Below are 18,788 nucleotides of genomic sequence, written 5' to 3'. Positions count from 1 at the left end.
TGAGTCCTTCCCAAGGACCTGAGAGACAGATGATGTGGTTTCATGGTTTTAGACGTGTCATTCCAGGGTGTGAGCTGTTCCAAATAAAGCTGCCTTTTGCAATTGAGTGATGACAACTTTGTCAATACCAATAATGTTCAAGTAGTGTTCTGTATATTTTGGGATTGCACCCCTTTTACTACTGATACTCTCTTTTGCCACACTAGTCTCAAAGCATTTTAGTGTCTTCATTTTCTATTATGTTGTGTATTTTGTGGTCCCACCAATTCCTGCTTGTGTGCACAGCTGCAGTTAAAAAAGCAGGAAAGAGGGCTGTTTCAAAGGCTGCTACTCTGCATGCAGTGTGCTGAAGACAATTTACAGGTGCGTGGCTCCCAGCATGCAGGGAAGGTTGTAAATCCCGAACCAGTAGTTAACCCTGTTGTATCCCACCCCTGAAATAAAACAATTCAACAAGAATCAGCAAAGGATCTCTGATTAGATTCTAGTCACTACTAGAATCTAATCAGAGGTGCTTTGCCTATTCTAGTCCAATGTCCTGCTCCAGCAGGGTTAGAAGGGGGTGTGTGTGTGTGTGTGTGCATGGCTGCCAAAACTCCAAAAACAGGTCAAGTAGCTCTGGGGATGCCAGTCATAAATTGCTAAGCAACTAGCCATTAAGTGAGGACCACTTGTATTTTTTTTGCCAGTCACCTGGCCACGCCCACTCAGTCACATGACCACCAAACCACGCCTGCCTGGTCATGTGGCCGCCATGCCGAGCCAGCAAGCTACACCCACACAGCCACGTGACCAACAAGCCACGCCCACAGTCATGTGACCACCAAGACACACCCTCAAATTAGGCCACACCCACAGAAATTTGAATCCCACCCCTGGGTGGGGGGCACCGAGGATGAGTTTGTAGCACCAAGGAGGGGGCGGGGTGGACTGAAAAAGTTTGGGAACCACTGGTCTAAGGTTAAACTTTTTGGGGTTAGGGGAAGAAACCTCTTTCTTCAGTTTCTTTGAAGGGTATCATTTGTACTTAGGGCTGTTATAGGTCCCTGAAGTCACATGATCTCAATCTCACTCATTCAGATAATAATGATAGCTGCAAGTTATATTCCAAGAGTAGTGATATAGAATAATGAGGAAATAGTGGGAATTTATGCAACATTATGCAATATTCTGAATGAAGTGAGGTAAAAAAGATTATTTTGATAGGTAACATGAATGGATGGGTCAGAATGAAATAAGCAAATAAGGAAAAATAATTGGGCTATTTGAAGACCCAGGAACTGTACCCCTTGTATAACATCTGCTTAAAAATGTTTCTAATATAGGGTTTAAGCAGACAATTATTTGTGTTGAAAGGTGTGAATAGAAAGCACAATTATTTTGATTGGTCATCATGAAAGATTGAGAAAATTAGTCACAAATACAGAATTCATATAAATGTGCAGAAGATTAGTTTTTGATTCTTCCATATCACAATTTACTGAAATGTAACATATAACTATCATCAACTTTGACCTATGAATAGCTACATCCATGTATATTCAAAATGACCTAAATGACATCAATTCATATTTTTATATACATTTTAGCCCTGTCGTTCACCAACTTCACTTCCCTGCATATATTCACCAATTCTACGGTGCAAGATCAAGCCACCTACATTCAGTTCTAATATATCCTTCCCCTTTCCTTTACTTTCAGACACAAAAAATATCTGTTTTTCTTCATTTCACTAGTTAAATTAGGTAAAAATGCTCTTTACCATTAAGTTCTCTTACATTCCAAGTTATGTTTTTCATGGCTATTTGGCATCATGCTATATATATTCATCTTTACTATCTACTGTGCTTTGGTCAGTTGAGGTTTTCACATGTTTTTTTAAAGATAGATAAGATGTAAGGTTACAGATTTTAGACACCCGTATGCCTAATACAGTATTCCTTATTAATAACAACAACATACCAGTATCTTAAACGTGTGACAATATACTATGCATAATTTCTAAGTGGTGGAATGAGGGTAAAACACTGTTAGCTTGAAAGAAAGTCTCTCGATTAAAGGTACTAACTTGGGTCACAGTGGGAGCATCCTTGGAATAAAATGTTGGTAATAACTACAATATGCCAAAACTTTATCATCTTTTTTCGTGTTATCATAAAGCTAGGATGCCAAATAAAAAATAAAGATTCAGGAGTATTCTCAGAAAAAAACAGAAAGTTTGCTTTGAATTGCACCATCCACTAACATTAAATGGTGCAGAAGTAGACAGGCTCAGCTACTGCATCTTGCTTTATGAGCTGATGAGATGGTTGCAGGCAAATCTCAGAATTAATGGAAAAAGTACAGAGGACTCCAGGACAGATGAAGAATGGCTGGCAAGAGCTTTACAGAGCAAAAGGAAAGCTCATGGGGGAAACTGTAGAAGACCGCAAAGCAATCTTTCTTTCTGGGACAGTGGAAGGAAGGAAGGAAGGAAGGAAGGAAGGAAGGAAGGAAGGAAGGAGAGAGGAAGGAAGGAAGGAGGGGAGGAAGGAAGGAAGGAAGGAAGGAAGGAAGGAAGGAAGGAAGGAAGGAAGGAAGGAAGGAAAGCTTGACTGAGAAAGGAATATACAGTAAAACATTATTAATTTTCTGTGGATATGGATGGAATATTTTAGATTCAAACTGATAGGAGAAAGATAATGCAATATTCCTTCCAATATCATTTTAAAGAAATGCCTTTGATGGAAGCGATTTTGAAATATGAATTGGCCTGTATCTCTCTTATATAGGTAATCTGATGTAAAGTTGTTGCAAAACAATTGGAAGAGGGTGCTGGTTTTAGAATATCATTCATGCCTCCTGTTATTTATAGGTAGTCCTCGACTTACGATCACAACTGAGCCCAAAACTTCCATTGCTAAGCACGATAATTATTAGATGAGTTGTGCCGCATTTTATAATTTTCTTGCCACAATTGTGGCAAAAAAGTGAATGATGCAGTTGTTAAGCTGACCTGACTCCCCACATTGACTTTGATTGTCGGAATCAAAGTTAGGAAATTACATATGGTGATCACATGACCCCAAGAAAGTGAAACTGTCATAAATACATGCCAGTGGCCAAGCACCCAAATTTTGATCATGTGACAACGGGGACGCTGCATCAGTTGTAAGTGTGAAAATTGGCCACATTTTTCAGTGCCGTTGTAATTTCAAATTGTCCCTAAACTAACAGCAATAGCACTTCGGTTTACATACCGCTTCACAGTGCTTTACAGCCCTATCTAAGCGGTTTACAGAGTCAGCATATTTCCCCCAACCATCTGGGTCCTCATTTTACCCACCTGAAGGATGGAAAGCTGAGTCAACCTTAAATCTGGTGAGATTCGAACTGCCGAACTGCTGCATTGTAACCACTGGGCCACCTCGGCTAATGGTTACAAATTGAGGTCTACCTGGATTTATTTGCTCCCTCAATCTAGATACCTTATAGGCGGGCAGTGGGGGATGAGTATACAAACACACTCAGACATTAATGGCGCATAAAGTTACAATAAAAAGTAATGCAATGTTACACTGATTTTGCAATTAGTGAGAGACCACTCACACCCACACTAAGAAACTGGCAGAAGCCTGAGTAATTCTCCTACAATCATGAGCCAGACCAAGTTTGAGGAAGAAAATCCCATATTTGAGGGAGATGGGCCCCTCCTTATAACTTTGATGCTGAGGAGGAAGAACTAAGTGTCCCGAGAAAGAAAAACTGGTGCCATATTCAAAGAGGTTATGCTACATCCTAAAAGACCTGGGGCTCAGATTTTTATCTCGGTGCTCCTCATACTTTTCTCTTTCTGAAGGGGGAAAATTTTTGGAGACAGCTGGTATGGAAGCTGCTTAAGGACCAACATGAAAACAGAGAGATTTTGCTTTAAACTATGAATTATGGGGTCCAGTTAATGTCCCTTTCTGAATTAAAAACCACACTTTAAAGAATAAATTTATGAGGTTTGGAAGAAACATACAAAGCTTGTAAATCATAAAATCAGCCATGTACACTCCTCCTCTGACTTGGAAAACTTTAGCTTTACGTGAACATAGCAAACTTTCAGCAAGAGATGCAGAACATTATGATACTGTAAAACAAGTAATTCTGCTAATGATCTATGCAATATGATATACTTCCATTATCTCTCAGCATAGATCAATAGGCTATATCTATAATGTTGAGGAAGGCATTATAAATAATGGGCCAGGTTGTTGGGCTTGTGTGTTAAATAGCTACAACCTGAGGTTCAAATTCATAAGCAAATGTTGGAGGAAATGGTTCTTGAACAGTTCTTGTAAGTTCTTGCAGTTTCAATTCGATTTTGGGCACAAAAATCTGTCCTAACTCAAGACAGGGAAGAATTTATAGGTTGTTTGTAGGAGCAGAAATCCCCAGATAAAATCACCCTAGATAAAAGACTGTCCAACTTTTGTATGAAAATCATAAGTAACTAGGACAAAGCTGTCCCACTGCTTAATAGTTCTTGTGGTCAGGAAATTACTCCTTATCTTGAGTTTGAGTATTTCTATAAAGTTTCCACAGTATGGTTCTTGACCTTTCCTTAGGTACTAACAGAATAAATCCACACACACCCTTAGAATAGTGCTATTACTATACATCTCCCTTTAGCTTATCTTCTTAAAGCTAAACATACCTGGCTAGAGAACCCAGAACCACATTAGAAAAACCATTGTTAGTGCAGTGCAAACATTGCCCTTTGAAGTAATTATTGGTATTGATTTGTGAATCTGTAAGCAACCGATTCTTGAAAGTCTTATAGTGTAAGACAAGCAGTGGGAACAGTAGCTGCAGTAACTACCATAGCACAAGCAAAGCTACTTTATAACAGGCTTTTTTTTAATATAAAGTTGGTGTTTTGTGAGTGGTCATCACAGTTATTCTGTGTCCAGCAGGGCTGTTCGCTATCCCAGCTCAGTTCTTAGACAAGAGATACTGCAGGAGATGTTCCAGATGTGGCACTTTTATCGCACAAAATTTTGAATTTTTGATAGGAAATTTAGAAAATTAGAAAAGTTAAGTTGTTGTGAACAATGTCCCTTTTGGGTCTGCAGTACTAGCAAGGACACAGAAACACAATTACAGAATTGAGAGGGGCTAAAGATCTATGCCAATTTTAACCTGACTCTGTTTATTCCTCTTTTAAGCATTTGATGCACATTTCTGAAATAGGAAATCTCGCTCTGGACAATGACGTATTTAGTTTTCATTCTTTACATGCACACGTGCACACACACACACACACATACCCCTAAGAGAAAAAGAAGATGGTCAAACAGATCAAACAGATAATCAGAATTGGAAGGGACCTGGTAGGTCATCTAGTCCAACCCCCTTCCCAAGCAGGAGGCCCTACACCATTTCTGACAAATGGCAGTCCAATCTCTTCTTGAAAGTCTCAAGTGATGACGTTCCCACAACTTCCGGGGGCAACCTGTTCCATTGGTTGATTGTTCTCACTATCAAAAAGTTTCTCCTTGTTTCCAGGTTAAATCTCTCCTTGTTCAGTTTCCATCCATTATTCCTTGTCTGGCCTACAGGAGCTTTAGAAAATAGATTGACCCCTTCCTCCCTGTGGCAGCCCCTCAAATATTGAAAGACCTCTATCATGTCTCCCCTGGTCCTTCTCTTTACTAGACTAGCCAAGCCCAGTTCCTGCAACCGTTCGTTGTATGTTTTAGCCTCCAGTCCCCTAATCATCCTGGTTGTTCTTCTCTGTACTATTTCTAGAGTCTCAACATCTTTTTTATAATGTGGTGACCAAAACTGGATGCAGTACTCTAGGTGTGGTCTTACTAAGGCTTTATAGAGTGGTATTAGTACCTCACTTGATCTTGATTGTATCCCTCTGTTAATACAACTTAGGATTGCATTACCTTTTTTGGCTGCTGCTGCACACTGGTGGCTCATATTTAGCTGGTTGTCCACTAAGACTCCAAGATCCCTCTCACAGTTACTGCTACTGAGCCTGCTTTCACCCAGTCTATATGTGTACCTTTGTTTTTTCTTGCCTAAGTGTAAGACTTTACTTTTCTCTACATTGAATTTCATTTTGTTAGATATGGCCCAGTGTTCTAGTCTGTCAAGATCCATCTGGATCTTGAGCCTATCTTCTTGGGTGTTAGCTATTCCTGCCAGCTTAGTATCATCTGCAAATTTGGTAAGTTCCCCTTCTATTCCCTCATCTAAGTCACTAATTAAGATATTGAAGAGTACTGGGCCTAAGACAGAACCTTGTGGCACCCCACTGCTTACTTCCCTCCATGTAGACTTAGACCCATTAAGGACTACTCGTTGAGTACGGTTTGCAAACCAGTTGCGAGTCCATCTAGTGGTGGTGCTATCTATTCCACTTTTTTCTAGCTTACTAAGAAGTAGATTGTGGTCTACTTTGTCGAATGCCTTGCTGAAATTTAAATATATTATGTCCAGAGTATTTTGCTGGTCTACTAATTTAGTGACTGTGTTGAAGAATGAAATAAGATTTGGCGTGATCTGTTTTTAACAAACCCATGCTGACTGCTAGTTATTACTTTACTTGTTTCTAGATGTTGGCAGATTTGTTTTTTTATTATCTTTTTCAGTATCTTCCCGGGTATTGATGTTAGGCTGATTGATCTATAGTTTCCTGGGTCTGTTTTTTTCTTTTTTCTTTTTTGAAGATGGGAACCACATCAGCTCTTTTCCAGTCCTCTGGTAGTTCCCCAGTGCTCCAGGATTTTTGAAAGATATAGTGCAGTGGTTCTGAGATGACCTCTGCCAGCTCCTTTAAAACTCTGGGATGTAATCCATCAGGCCCCAGTGATTTGTCTTCATCAAGATCAGACAGGTGTTCTCTTACTATTTTTTTACTTATTTTAACTTTTATTTCTGGTCTGTCTTTTACAGTTATGTTTTTGGTGGGTTGAGCTATAGTTTCTTTTTGCATGAAGACGGATGAAAAGAATGAGTTAAACAGTTCTGCTTTCTCTCTGTTGCCTGTTACTTCCTTGCCATATTCTCTCTTTAGTGGATCGACTGTTTCCTTGATTTTTTTCTTGTTATTTATATGTTGAAAGAAACTTTTTTTTTATTATCTTTGACTTTTGTTGCAAGTCTTTGTTCGTTCTGAGCCTTTGCTATCCTGACTTCGTCTTTGCAGATTCTGGCTATCTGCTGATATTCTGCCTTAGTTGTATGTCCTTCTTTCCATTTTTTGTACTTATCCTTTTTTTCTTTCAATTTGCCAGAGAGATCTTTGTGCAGCCATGTTAGTTTCTTCTTGGATTTCTTGTTTTTCTTTCTCAGTGGTATTGTGCTGGTCTGGGCTTCTATGATCATACTTTTTAGAGTTTCCCAAGATTCTTGAGTTGTTTTCCCCTTTAGCATTTTCATCCATGGAATCTTTCCTAAGTTCTCTCTGAGTTATTGAAATCAGCTCTTTTAAAATCCAAGACTCTGGTGTCATTATGTTCTGTTGCATGTGTTTGTGTTATGTTGAATTCTAGTATGACATGGTCACTCTCACCCAAGGTTCCTGCAGTTTCAACTACCTCTATCACTTCTTCTCTGTTTGTAAGAATTAAGTCCAGTATGGCTGTCCCTCCAGTTTCACCCTCTACCTTTTGGACAACAAAGTTTTCAGCTAGGTTGGTTAGGAACTTATTTGATTTCTCACTTGGTGCAGAATTAGTTTTCCAATTGATATCAGGATAATTGAAGTCTCCCATTACTATTGTTGTGTGTTTCCTGCATATGTTTGTTAGTTGGCTGGCAAAAAGGACATCTATATTTTCTGCTTGATTGGGTAGCCTACACCTATGACCATGTCATTCTTTTTTTCTTTTATATTGACCCAAATGCATTCTAGGAGGTTTTCATCTTTGGTTCCATGCATTTCTGTAGCAATATAGTGGTCCTTTACATACAGTGCAATTCCACCTCCTCTTTTATGGGGTCTGGTTTTTTTGAATAGTTTGTATCCTTCTACCAGTATGTTCCAGTCATGGGTTTCATCCCACCAAGTTTCTGTTATTCCAATTATATCATATTTACCTTCATGTATTCGTAGTTCGAGTTCACCCTGTTTGTTCCCCAGACTTTGTGCATTTGTATATAGGCACTTTATGTCTGACACTGTGTTTACTGTCTACATAACCTGTGTTGTGCCTGCCTGCCCTACTTTCTTGCCACCTGTTTGATTAGTGCACATGGTATGGCACTCACTATTAAATGCTTGGTTTTGGTTGGCATCAAGGTTGGTAATATTACCTGCACAAACATCTATTTTCCATGCACTGGTATCCTTATTAGTTTTAGGTTGCTGGGGACAGAAATGTTCTGAATCCATTGATTTCTTTGCTACTAGCACCACCTACAAAAGTTACCACCCACAAAATAAAACACAAGAGATGATTGTTAAGATGTCAGCAATGTAAAAAACATTAACATTAAACAAGCTAAATTGTGGAAGCTATCCAAGTCCTAGAAGAACAAAGCTACAATTTCTTTATTTTATGTCTGTAATTTTTCATTCCATAATAGAATGGAAAGAATTCAATAGCAGGATGCTAAATCTGCTACATATTTTAATGACATATTGGGAACACAATCTGCTATGTAACTTTTTTTAAAATGTTGGAAAGTCCTAAAAGGTTACAACTTATTTACCAGGGGGAGAAAACACTTTTCTCCTCAGATGACTTACTTCTGAACTGAAAAGACTTCCAAAATTCACCAAAAATATAGCAATAGGACTTAAAGAATTTTTTCTCAATGTTTTGGTAGTAGTAGATTATCAAATATATGGTAGTCTTCTTTTCCGATAAATAAAACATATTGTAGCAAAAAACGTCACACTTTAATTATGAGAGTTCAGCTTCTTAGATTTAAGAAATGATATTCCAATTTGCAATGTGTAATAATTTGAAGTTTGCAAACCTTAGGCCTGGAAAACCACAAAGTGCTTTATTGAACTCTTAACACAATCTGAGAGCCTAAAATTTTTCAACTAGTCAGAAAATCTCTGTGTGATATTATTACATTGACTCTAGTATAACACTAAGTGTATCTGACATCTAGTGATTATCCAGATCTTTGCAGCCTAGATACATTAAATCTATCAAAGACGTCTGAAAATTCCTCAGCCTATATTCTACCTAATATAGATTATAAACATTTCAGAATGAAGGATTTTCATACTTAAGGTTTTATGGAAACAGAAAGTGAATTCAATGTCTTAATAATACAAAATTGTAACATCGTGTTCTATTAAGTGGAAAATCTCACTAACAGAATTGCCACCAATACAATTATATTACATAGTTATTCAAAAACATTAGCGTACTGCACTTCATGGTTATAACAGTTTAACATTTTTGCTAGAGTGAAAGATGTGAAATATTGAAGCAATCCTTGTTAGAAATCTCTAATTCAGAGGTCCCCAACCCCCAGGCTGTGGTCTGGTACTGGGCCGTGGCCCGTTTGGAACCAGGCCGCACAAACGGCAAGCGAACATGCACAATAGCGCATGCATGCAGCTCCATTTGCATGAACAGCAGGCACTCATGCAAACATGTGTGAAGCTCCATTTGTGCAAGTGCCCGCCACTCATGCAAATGGAGCTGCGAACACAAGCATGTGTGCCTGCCGATCAGATGGCCCGCCCCTCATGGTCCACAAGGCAGAAAGGTTGGAGACCACTGCTCTAATTCATTCACAGGGTTCTCTATTCAGCAGAGCACGAATGCATGAATAGAACCAAGCCCAGTAAGAGTATCTAAATATTTTTTTCATGGACATGTCCTAAAAAACTTGCATATTCCATTTAAAAAATCTGCATCTTTGCCTTTCATCTTCGTGGTGGGAGAAAAGACAAAGCAGTATTCTGTTGTTCCTGCAGGAAGCTGGTTGAAGGGAGAGACTAAGTTTTCCAATCAATGGAAGGAGAAGAAAATAGAAGGAAATATATAATTAAAAAAAACCATATCTGATTTGTTAGCAATATTGATAATATCCTTACTGGGCAATAGGGTAGAAGCAAGGAATCAAAGCTTCTGCAGCTACATTTTCAATGAACAAAAGTGACACTGATTGGGTGGAAAAGAATCTATCTAATTTTTAAGCTAGATTAATGTATAAGTTGCCACTGGGTCAGCTTTAAGCTGGGCTGTTTGCTATCCAAGAAAGATTAAGAGTTCAGGGAAAAAACGTGATTATTCTACTTATTGTAGAAAGACAATAGAGTAGAAATTGAATGCACAGGAAAAATGAAACTTCATTTTGTTTAGAAGTGGGGAAGAAATGGTTCCACTTGCTTTCCAAATGATCATTTAGCTTGGCAGAAGATAATACAACTGGACATGATGGCAGGAAGAGGGGAAGTGAATTTGGCAAAGGACAGGAACTGAATGCTTACATTTAAAGCAAGTCATATCACTGGATAGAAGCCCTGCCAGGCACATGGCCAGTTGTAGGATGTCCATTTGGGGGCTGGCAGAAGAACTGGCCTGGCAAAACACAACAAGCATCAAAGCTGCAGAATGAGACAGTATCATCACATAGAAATAACCGTACAGCAAAGGAGAAGAAAAAGGAAATCAGAAAATTAATTTAAAAAATCAAGAACAGAGCATATGACTGTATACTTATAGAACATATGACTGTATACTTACAACATATGACTGCATACTTACAAGAACATATGACTGTATACTTATAGCCTGTAACAGTTGCCAATGCATAAAACAGCATTACTTTTATAATGTATACATGCATACATACCAGAGGTGGTATTCAGCAGGTTCTGACCAGTTCTGAAGAATCAGTAGCGGAAATTTTGAGTAGTTCGGAGAACCGGCAAATACCACCTCTGACTGGAGATTTTATAGTATCCTTCCCCTGCAACACCCACCAAGCCATGCCCACAGAACCGGTAGTAAAAAAATTTGAATCCCACCACTAATACATACACACATACATACAGAGTACCTTAACATTAACACATTTTCGCAATGAATTCTTTCATCATAATGTTGGGAATGTGGAACTGAAATAAGAACCACTTCACTTCATATAGTAACAGTTTGTTACTATTATTGTCAGGTATACTTAGAATTTCTTTCATAATACTGATAAAATGGACTCTTGAAAAGTTCTGTCAATCAAACAGAAATTATATTTAAAGGGCCCACTGAAATCTGGGCAATATCTTCTCCCCAGAACCTCTCAGAACTAGACAGAAATATTAAAATCAGTCAACAGACAATAAATAATAGGCAAACAAAAATGGCTAACTTACTGTGAGATAGATGCCAGTATTTTGTCAAGGGGAATGTAAAATAAAATTAATAGAAGAATTGATGGCAGAAGGATATAGCTGCCAATGGTTCTCTTATTTACGGTTATTAGAAAGACTGAAAGTAGGCAAAATAATGTATGGTTATGAACTATGTAAAATTGAGTTTGAAATAGAATTATGTACAAATGATGAACATGTAATTGCTAAAATGTATAAACTTTTATTGAAATTTGAAACAGAAGAACAAGTAAAAGAATCTATGATAAAGTGGGTAAAACAGATTAAAATATACAGATGAAACAAGGAGGAAATATGTGGTTTAAAGGATTGGAATTGACACTATATTCTTAAAGAGAATTTTTATAAAATAATGTACTGTTGACATATGTCACCAGAGAAATTGTCTAGAAAGTATAAAGGCACTTCAAATCTTTGCTGGAAATGTATCTTTACAATTTATATTGTTTTATTTGTTTCCTAGTATGATTTGATTGCTTATTAGTAACCTATGACGATCACTAAGTGTTGTATCTTATGATTCTTGGTGAGTGTATTTTATTTTTTCTTTATGTACATTCCTTGTGTGTCCAATCACACTTGGCCAATAAACTATTCTATTCTATTCTATTCTATTCTATTCTATTCTATTCTATTCTATTCTATTCTATTCTAAATGACAACAATATGAAGGGACATTTTATCATATTTGTGGATGTATAAAAAAGCTAGAAAATGTTGGATTCAACTATACATGCTGATTTTAAAGATTAACAGACAACTGAGACCAGAGGCTTTTCTTCGGAAACTGATGAATAAACAGTTGGAAAAAATTCATGGGATTTCATTTTTGTACATGATAACTGCAGTGAGATTATTGCACGTACAAGGATGGAAAGAATTACCATTATTTATAATGGAGGAATGTTTGGTGAAGATGATGGAACTTGGAGAGATAGCTAACATGACTTCTTTGATCAGAAAAAAGACAATGTGTACGCTTATTGTTAACTGGAAAACTCTTATAGACTTTTTCCATGAAACAGAAAAAAAATGAATGTATGATTTGTGGTTTTGATGATTAGACAGGCTAGATCAGGGGTATCAAACTCGATTTCATTGAAGACTACATCTGGGTTGTGTTTGACCTTGGGGGGTTGGCCAGGGGGGTAGGCAGCAAAAATGGGCTCCTGAGCTCCGTTTTCTGCTACGACGGCCTCCTACAACACTCAGCCAGTGAAAACGGAGCACGGGAGGGCCGCATGTGGCCATTGCAAGCTGTTTTCAGCTGCAATGGCTTCCTGTAACCCTCTGCCCCCTCCTGAGCTCCATTTTCGGCTGCAACGGCCTCCTGCAATACTCAGCTAGCAAAAACGGAGCTTGGGAGCGCTGCGTGCGGCCATTGTAAGCTCCATTTTCGGCTACAATGGCCTCTTGCAACACTCTGCCAGCAAAAAGGGAGCTTGATAGGGCTGCACAATTTCATTTTTATTGGCAGAAGCACCATGGGCCAGGCCTTTGCTGTTTCCAGGGCAGTGCCGCAGGCCAGATCTAACCACCCGACAGGCCAGATCCGGTCCACGGGCCTTGAGTTTGACACCTCTGGGCTAGATTATGGAGAGAAGAGAATACGTGTAAGCATAGAGTAAGAGATAAATTTATAATTGCATTTATAACTGCTATAAACAAAATTGGAAGCTACTTCTTTGTATCTTTCTTTTTTTCCCTATTTTTCTTTTGTTTTTTGTTCCCTTTCTTGCACTTAGTTTTCTCATTGATTTCTTTCTTTTTTTTCCTTATTTTTAATTTGCATTAATTTTTATCCTTTTTTTTAAAAAAAAGGATAAAAATTATACAAAAAGCAACCCCTTGAGTAATGTGAATAGCAAAGAAATCCAGTTGCTTCTGAAGGCTCCTATGCTACTTTGAGCACTGAAGATTCTGATTTCGATAGAAGCCAAAGGATCTGAAACTAAGCTGTGCAAAAGTCATATTACACCCTAATACCAATCTGTATTTTCTCCATTCCAAGAAAACCATTTTTTCAGATAGTTCAGTATCACAGATGGAGGGGAAAGCAGGAGCAAAGGTAAAGGTAAAGGTTCCCCTCACACATACATGATAGTCGTTTCTGGCTCTAGGGGGCAGTGCTCATCTCCATTACAAAGCCGAAGAGCCAGTGCTGTTTGAAGACGTCTCCTTGGTCATGTGGCCAGCATGACTAAATGCCAAAGGTGCATGGAACGCTGTTACCTTCCAACCAAAGTGGTCCCTATTTTTCTACTGGCATTTGTACATGCTTTCGAACTGCTAGGTTGGCAGAAGCTGGGACAAGTAATGGTAACTCATTCCATTACACGGGGCTAAGGATTCGAACCGCCGAACTGCCGACCTTTCTGATCGACAAGTTCAGCGGCTTAGCCACTGAGCCACCGCACCCCTCTAGCCAAACAATATTTGCACACAACCCACCACCACTACCAAAAAAATCCTGGCAGATTCCAGCTACCCCTTCAAAAGACTGCACTGGAATAAGGTAGGTAATTTTTACACTTTCAAAAGTTGCTGAACTACAATTCTTAGCAAGTGTTGGCTATGCTAACTAAAGCTGCTGAGAGTTGTAGCAGAGCAAATACCCGAAATGCCACAGATTTCATAGCCCTTTATCAAAGGCTTTTTCCTTTCATGACTTCTTAACACTACAAGCAATATTTTCAAGTCCACTCTCTTAGTTACTAAAGGTATCTTTGAAATTGTGTATTTTTTCACAACTTTGCTTTTCTACAAATTACTATTAATTTTATTGTGTAACAGAACGACGCTCACTCATTCAAACATGTTCCCTGAATGATCAGTCTAGACAAAAACCTCCAAAGTATTTGTCAGTTTACTGATTAATGAAAATCACGACTACAATCACACTTTATAATATATTCACCAGCTGCAAGAAAGTGGAAAAAGAGTTATTAGATGCTAGACAGAATCTTCTGATTCCATCAGATAACTTTAAATGAGATAGATTGGTATCTTCCACAACTTCCCTCTGATTATAGACAGTTATATGAGAAAGATATAATCATTACATAGTGTCTACAATTCTTCAATATCCCAGTCAAGGAGGACTTGATGGTTTGGGTCAGTCTTTTCCTTGCGCTTCCAAGAATACAAATGATATGCATTTACATTAGAAGATTACTAGATTCTGAAATCTGGGCATCAGTAATCAGCTTGCCCAAGGTGACAAGAAACATCAATTGCACATAGCACTCACTTGTTCTAGAAATAATATATTATGTGAATTTGTATCACAAAGGTGGCTCCAAGTCCAATCTTAGTCTTATTATTAAGACAGATAAAATAGATTAAAGATATGAAAGATCACATGAGTACACAGTTGCTTTAGTCCAAGGAATCTGATCTTAGGGCAGCAGTACAATATTCTCAAACCTATTCCAGTCCATGGAAAAATATTATGACTACTTTTGACAGCTTGTTTTTAGTTCCCAATGAAAGAAAGAAAAAGTCAGAATCTTAGAAAACTGTGACACTACACTGCTTCAATGGAGCTATTTTGTGCAATGTTGCTGCTCTTTTATTATAATTATTAATATTCTGATTCTTCACACAGTCAGCCAGATGTTCAGAACTGGATTTGGCATTTTCATCCATCTATCTAGTCCTATCCAAGGACCTGAGATAAGCAAATGTTGTTTGATAGTGTTAAAAATATCATCATAGGATGTAAGCTGTTCCACATCAAGCTGCCTTTTGCAATTGATTGATGGTGATTTTGTCAATGGTGTTCAAGTGGTGCTCCAGAAGTTTTGGGACCGTGCCCAAGGGGCACATTTCTATTGGTCCCATCTTTGCTTTCTTTTGACACAGTTGCCTTATTTGCAGATCTTTGTATTTCATTATTTTCTCCAATTATTTCTCTTATACTGTCTTCAGATACTGCAATGTCCACTACCCAACCATTTTTGGTTTTTTTATGTCAATAAGAAAGGTGTTATGCAGCTGTTTGAATTCTAAAGTTGCAGACCACTTTTAGCTTCTTCATTTTCTAGTGTTTTGTTGTTAATTCTTGCTTGTAGGCAAACGGTATTTCTTGCAACTATTCCAACATGACATTATTGCTACTTCGTGAGAGTGTTGTTTGTAGTCACCCTGTAAAATCTTCCTGCAGCAGCTAATTAGTGGTTCACTGTTTTTTCAACTTCTTTGAACAGGAGAGCATTTGCTGTTTGTTGCTGTCTTCTCAATTCCGGCTTTATTTATTTATTTATTTATTTGTTTGTTTGTTTGTTTGATTGATTTGCCAATTGTTTACAAGATAATAAGTATAAGTGTATACATAGTTGTGAATACATGAAATGGGTACATATAAGAAAAATAAAACAAGAATAAGAGAAACAATAGGACAGGGACGGTAGGCACGTTGGTGCGCTTATGCACGCCCCCTACAGACCTCTTAGGAAAGGGGTGAGGTCAATAGTAGACAGTCTAAGGTTAAAGTTTTTGGGGTTTGGGGAAGAAACTACAGAGTCGGGTAGAGTATTCCAGACATTGACCTCTCTGTTGCTGAAGTCATATTTCCTGCAATCAAGTTTGGTGCGGTTAACTTTGAGTTTGTATCTATTGTTTGCTCTTGTGTTGTTATGGTTGAAGCTGAAGTATTCATTGACAGGTAGGACATTGCAATGTATGATTTTATATACCATGTTTAAATCAGACCGAAGACGGCGTAATTCAAGGTTTTCAAGTTCTAGAATTTCAAGTCTGGTGGCATAAGGTATTCTACAACGAGTAGAGGAGTGGAGAACTCTTCTTGTGAAATATTTCTGGACTTTCTCAATTGTGCTAATATCAGATACGTAATGTGGGTTCCAGACTGATGAACTGTATTCGAGTATTGGTCTAGCAAATGTTTTGTATGCTCTAGTTAGTAGTGTGATATTACCAGAGAAAAAGCTACGTAGGATTAGGTTAACAACTCTTAATGCCTTTGTATGCTTTGTATGGATTTGTTCTTAAGACCTGGTCTTGTGCAGCCAGAACTGGCCTTTCTGCCTTGTTCTTCAACCTTCCTGCTCTTAGCCACTGCCAGGCCTTATTATTTGCTTGGCCTGCATTTTTTTTAAACAAACTGGCCATGTATTACTTTAACCTTGCCTTCCATGTCTATTTTCTAATCTTCTTTTGGACTTCCTTGTAGGCCTGTGTGACTTCTCCAGAATTCAATAAGCTTTCATAGTATACCAACTTCAGTACATCTTTGTCATTATTCTTCAGATAGTCTTCCAATGCTCCTTTTTCCCCCTAAAATGTTTAGTAAAATTGCAACTTTCCACAAATACCTACAGTATTTTCCTTGATAAGTAGAGTCTGTGAACCGCTGCATGGATGAAGGGCCTGATTCATTATCATTATTTTTCTGGCCTTCCTATCCAGCTCTTTTAGCTCTTCTTGAGTCTAGTTTACTATTCCAGCTGTACATCTAATGTCTGGAATTGCCTTGTTGGTATTCTTTGCACCAAGTTTGGACCTTAAGATCTTTATCACTCTCATGAAATATTCACTTCTAACTTTTTATTTGACTTCAGTATTGTTGTCAGACTGAAGGATGCCCAGATATTTGTAGTGATAATCTTCATTCTTGATGTTATTTCCATAGAGCATCTTGATTTCTTCAGTTTTCTCTATTTTTCCCCTGTTGATGTTCAGTATTATTTTGTTTAGATATATTGTATGGTCCTTCAAATATCTTATAACAATAAGTGTACTTCCCCTTATCACCAGCGACTAAATCTTAAATCCCATGATTTATTTAATCATATTATTTTGTTAGAAAAAAACTAAGAACTATTTCTCATAGATATTTAAATACGATAGAACTACCAAAACAATTTACTAGAATAAAGATCAAATCAATATCTTTCTTAAAGGTCAGCAACTCTGTTAAAATAAAGATGAAACATACAGTATTAATAGTATAAGCCATTCCCCAACCTGGTGCCTTGTAGTTCATTTGGGATTTTCAGATTCATAACAAATATGGAAAGCTGGTATTTGCAATGCTATTTTATAAGTATACTAAAAGCTCTCCTCTAATTATACATCAAAGGCTTAAAATATGGTGGGGGGGGAGACTCAGTATAAATATCACACTATACTAACAGTAATTCTTCTAATTTTAGTCCTGAGATTGTGAATACAATTGAGAAGCAAATTCAAGGTTGAGCTCAACTAAAATTGAGAAAAAATATTAATAAATAACCTGTTTCATCATCCTAGAATAATAGACCCTATATAACACTATGGTCGGAACTCAAGTGATTGTAATAAATACTAAAAGTTAAACATACCAAAGTTGAAATAAATCTGCCTGCAAAAACCCCAGCTTTATTGGACATGTCAACCAAACATCAAAAAAACTGATAGATCCAGATAATGATCTAGATGCCTGTGGATTACAGAGTCTCAATCATAGTTAAGAACTGGACCTAGAAGTAATAATAAACTCATGTGCAATTTGTTATCCAACCAAGACATCCTTCACCACATCACAGGTTATAAATCATCAGATTTAATCTTCAGTGCTTGAGCAATTCCAAGGGAACACATTTAACCCTTTAGCTTCTTTGTACTATAAAGGATGAAAGCGTCTAACTGCGATCTGCTATTGATTTTATGTTGGTAGTCATCTTGCATTCTTAAATTGTAGAGATTTAAGGCCTAATAAGTGGCATTATGAAGCCCTCAAGCCCTGGGTATCATTAAATAACCTTGATAATGAATCCTGTTTCTGAAATATTTTATGCATGCTAGTTTTGTCCCCACAATTATTTCCCTCATGTCTCTTTCTAACTGCTTGCCAACCCATAGCAGCCAAGAGCCTTAAATGCAAGCAAATTAATTTACGTTTATGAATCTTCAGGATATTCATTTATACATCCCAGGGGTTTACACATAGTTGCATCACCAAGAGGTAATGACAACATAATGTAGAAGAGACATGCCAGGAGTTCTGATTATTAATTTTATGTTCACAGGAGGTCTGGAACCAACAGAGTGAAATTGCTACTATTTAGCACACCTAAGTCCAGGAAAAAAAATGTAGCTCAGCTGTACTGAATTACTGTATACTGTAGCTTCTATTGCAAACGATGGCATCATATCTGTAATGTCATCCCATGTAATCACAACCCAGTAGTTTTACATTTATTTATTTTTTATTTATCCAGTTATATGGCTGCCCAACTCAAATTCTGTGACTTCAGATGACTAAACCAAGACTAAACTTGTCTCAGGGAAGAACTGATTATTGCACAGATCCACCCATACATATATATCCTCCCTGGAGTATTAACCAACCAAGGAAGTCTGGTTGAGAGCCAGTTTGGTGTACAGTAGTGCTTAAGGTCCCAGACTAGAAAACAGGAGACCATGAGTTCAAGTCCCATTTTAG

General features: G+C 37.7%; 1 protein-coding gene across 6 annotated transcripts in view; it reads right to left on the bottom strand.

Moving 5' to 3' along the window:
- Positions 1-18,788, bottom strand: part of SLC39A11 (solute carrier family 39 member 11) — a 404,063-nt gene that overhangs the window by 262,889 nt on the left and 122,386 nt on the right. The gene's annotated exons all lie outside the window — the stretch shown is intronic.

The sequence above is a fragment of the Notechis scutatus genome, chromosome 2 (assembly GCF_049901735.1).
Source record: "Notechis scutatus isolate UNSWTSFEM ecotype Mainland chromosome 2, rNotScu1.2, whole genome shotgun sequence".
Lineage (NCBI taxonomy): Eukaryota > Metazoa > Chordata > Lepidosauria > Squamata > Elapidae > Notechis > Notechis scutatus.
The sequence above is the reverse complement of the archived record's forward strand: the minus strand, read 5'-3'. Positions and strand labels throughout refer to the sequence as shown.